Below are 4,345 nucleotides of genomic sequence, written 5' to 3' on the forward strand. Positions count from 1 at the left end.
TAGTTAGTATAGGTAATATAGTAAGTTAGTATAGGTAGTAAAGTTAGGTAGTTTAGTTAGTACAGTTATCGAGTCTAGTTATACATTGGATTTAGTCTAATTAGTTGTTGTAGTTAGCCTTGTATAGATGTTAATATTAGATTAGTTAGTATAGTTATAGTTAGAATATGTATTAATATTACTATGGACATTACGTACGATGATTTCGATGACTTGATGAAGTTTCTTGAAATGCTTTTGCAGATGGATTGTTGTGTTAGAGTTTTGTATGGAGGAAGTGTTAGGAGAGGAGATGGTATGTTTAAGGATATGGAAGAAGAATTGGAATGGTTTGATGAACCTCCTAGCTTCAACGACCTTTGTGTCCGTCTGAATGCAATGTTTGACGGTGATTTCACACTAAAAGGGAGGTTTGATACCGGGAAGACTAGGGCACACTATGTCCTCATGCCCTTGCGTGACCCTGCTCACTGGTCCCACTACACTAGGGTTCTCCAAGGTTCCAATGTGCCCATGACTGAGGTGGTGGTGGAGAATGGGTACATGATGCAGGGTGTTCAGGACGGCCCGTCCATTGACGGTGTTGGAGGCAATGAGCAAGAATTGGGGGTCGAAGGGGGAAGCAACTCAGGGTAACATGGATTTGGATGGTTAGTTGATGCAGGAGCAGTTTCATTCAACTGTAGTAGGTTGTATAAGCAATGACTTCGATGTGAATGATTTCGAACGGGAAGAGGAGGAGCAGGAGGAGGAGGACATGATCGGTGATGTAGTTAGTAGTGATTCAGACGATTCTGATGATGACCAAGGAGGTACAGATGCTACGCCAACACCGGCTGATGCCATGCCAGTACTGGTTCATACTATGCCATTACCAGTACCAACTAAGGTTTTGCATGGTGTCTAGGCTCAGGGTAGACTAGTCACAGATTTGGCTGCAGATGATACCCCCTATGATTCATGGGCCAGAATTAGCGAAGCGTAGCAGTATGTTCCACCACCACCTTACACAGCGACTAAGCTTGAGCAACTAAGGTCCAAGAAGATACCTTTCATGGGCATTCCGCACTATAGGGATGTCAGCATGATGGATATGGCAGTTTGTGACACTGGTCTCCAGTTGTGTAGGAATTCATTATATAACCATGAGAAAGAAACCCTTAGGAAGGGGATGATATTCAACACAATGTCAGAGATGAAACTCTTCCTTCAGGACTATGCTATGTACCACCATAGGCCATACACCATCACTCATTCGGACTAGGAGTTGAGGTACCACGTGATATGCAAAAACGGTTGTATGTGGAGGTTAAATGCATGAAAGAGACAAAGTGATGGCAAGTGGAGGATAACTAAAGTTGTTGAACCCCACACTTGCCCAGACAATAGGGGGAAGGAAAATCTTTAGTAGCTCACTGCATGTTACCTTACCCATCGTATATTGGGGCTCGTTGATGATAATAAAGACATTTCAGTGTCTTCTTTACAACAATCCATATCTAGATTCATTTGGTTCGATGTGAGTATGGAAAGGCTTGGCGTGCTAAGAAAATTGCTCTGGCGATTTGATGGGGTACTTGGGAGGAAGCGTACAATAGGGTGCCCCGCATCTTATGTGTAATGCATTACTACAACCCTGGCTTGAAATGGTTTGTGGACACTGGAGGGATGTTTTTTTGAGACCCATTGAGGCATGTCCTCTATCGTGTGTTCTGGTCGTTCGCGCAAACAGAACATGCATTCCAGTTTTGTCGGGCTGTCGTACTTGTTGATGGCACTTTCCTGACAGGAAAGTATAGGGGCACCTTGATGATGGCTGCTGCTGTTGATCCTGAGGACTAGATAGTACCCATGGCTTTTGCTTTGGCAGAGGGAGAGAACAATGAATCGTGGTCATGGTTCATGCGGCTTCTACGTGTGCAAGTGCTTGGCCCAACTCGCACTATATGTTTGATCTTGGACTGTCACACAGGGCTTCTTAATGCTGCAACTGAGCATATAGATGGGTTCCCGCCTCTAGTACATAGATGGTGCATGAGACACTTTGCCGCTAATTTCTAGCGACATCAGCAGAAGCAGGAGGTATGTAACAAGGTAAAGGCTCTATGTTGTGTACGTACAGAGCACCAGTTTAAGGAGACAAAGAGAGAACTAGACAAGATGGTAAATACAGCAGGAAAGGCCTGGTTAGAGGCGCAGATGGAACAGAAGGCTTAGTGGGTGTTAGCATATGACGAGGGGGGTTTAGGTGTGGCCTCATGACCACTAACTCCTCGGAGTCCTTCAACCATGTATTCATCGGAGTTCGATCGTTGCCTATGTCTGGAATTGTTGAGTTCTCGTTTCATAAGTGCAACGAATATTTTGTAAAGAGGTGGGAACTTGCATAGAGGAATATAGCTGAGCAGGGGTGTTTTGGAAAGGCCGAAGCTGAACATTTGAAAGAGGTCGAGGAATTGGCCAAGCAGCACATCGCCGAGCCGTATGGACCCCGCCGCCATATCTTTAGTGTACAGGGCAAGGGTGGCACAAGCTTGGGCGTTGAACATTATGGTGGACGAAACTACCGAGTTGATCTTGAATAGGTAGAGTGCAGTTGCAACATCCCTCAGATCATGCATGCCCCTTGCTCTCATATGATCATGGCCTACAGGGTTTGTGGGTACAACTATGAGGATCTGCCATATATGTCACCCTTGTATCTTCGTTCGAACACCGTTAGTATTTGGGAGATGAGCTTCGAGCCATACCTTGACCCGACACAGTGGCCACCTTATAATGGTTATGACTATGTGCCGCATTTGGATCTAATGAAGGTAGGGAAGGGTAGGAGGAAGAAGAAACTCAAGGGGGACATGGACACTATGAGAGGGTACAACGAAGACATGTATGGCGGGGGAGACTTCAACGAGACCCATGGCAGGAATCTTTGCTCCGTTTGCAAACAATCTGGTCACAAGGCTAGCTAGGATGGAAGACGAGGGCAGCAGGTGATTTCATATTGTGTTCGTATTTCGTAACAAGTAGTTCAAATTTTGCAATGCTACATAATGTTAATCTAAATATTGTTAATTTGAATACTCTAACCCTTTTTTATCAATTTGTAACAGGATGGCCCCTCCCACACCACACCAGCTGTACCCCGATCTTGAGGTGGAGTATGATGACCCCCTTCTTCCACCGGACGACAAGGTTTCCAAGAGGCGTTCGAGGGATCCTTACATTCCTAGGACTTAGTTCATTACGTCGAACTTATGTCGAACGAATATTATTGTCGAAAATTTGCAGACTCATTAATAGTATCCAATGCAAATTTCAGAACGCTTATATCAGAGACAATTTCAGAAGATAATAGTATCCAATGCAAATTACAAGCTTACATCAAAGATATAGATACTTATAGCTTCGATTTGCGGAATGATGTGGCAAAGGAGCGTCTCCTCGACCGTCCCTACTCCGCGTGCTCAGCAGGTTCCACCGGGTCTTTTTCCACCTCCGGTACAGGCGTCGGGGTTTGATGCTCGATGTCTCCCTCGCTTGTCCTCTGTGTTGCAGTGGTCGGTGATGCGACCACTGCTGGCACGGAGGAGCCACCCTGCTCCAAAGACCCCATTTGTCTTCTCCTCTTTCGAGGGACGAGCCGGAAGATGTCCGCATCCTCTGCTTCATCATCCGATAGGGGGAAGATGGCTTGGCGTTGTTTGCTAGCCGCCGGACGCTTGCCAGCGGCTCTGGTCGGTGCGTCCTCCATAGTCTCGAGTGCCGCCCAGTGGACGTCGTCGGTCCTGGCGCTGGTCTAGGCGGCTGGGTCGGCAGCTTGCGGCCAATCTACACTGGGGGGAGGCGACACGAACACTGCTGCCCGGTCATGACCATTACACTGTGACACAAAGCGGGGACAACAATCAATTTCTTGTTACAACATGACTCTACAGTTAAAAGGAGGCATCAATTACCTTTGGGGGAGGTCGAGCCAGCTTGAAGGCGTGCTCGATGTCGTTCAGCCTGACGTAATTGGGATCGGCCAGGTTGAATAGCTCCCCAATCCTGGCCTTGATTTCCATCTTGTCGAGCGGCTCCTTCCTGGTCCTTGTTGGATCGGCGCTCCCCTGGTACTCGAAGCCTGGATGAACCCTCTTTTGGCAGGGCTGGATCCTTCGGCTGATGAAGTTCCCGACCACACTAGGGCCATCTAGCTTTCCCCACGGGATCATCCCGAGCAGTTTGGCGATCTGCTCTAGGTTCTCGGGCTTTTCTGTCCAGCTATTCTTCTTCTCTGGAATCAGTCCCACGTCACACAGGGTGATGGTGTTCGGCTCTTCACGGATGTAGAACCACTTCTTGT

This window comes from Miscanthus floridulus, unplaced genomic scaffold, assembly GCF_019320115.1.
Source record: "Miscanthus floridulus cultivar M001 unplaced genomic scaffold, ASM1932011v1 os_1455_1_2, whole genome shotgun sequence".
Classification (NCBI taxonomy): domain Eukaryota; kingdom Viridiplantae; phylum Streptophyta; class Magnoliopsida; order Poales; family Poaceae; genus Miscanthus; species Miscanthus floridulus.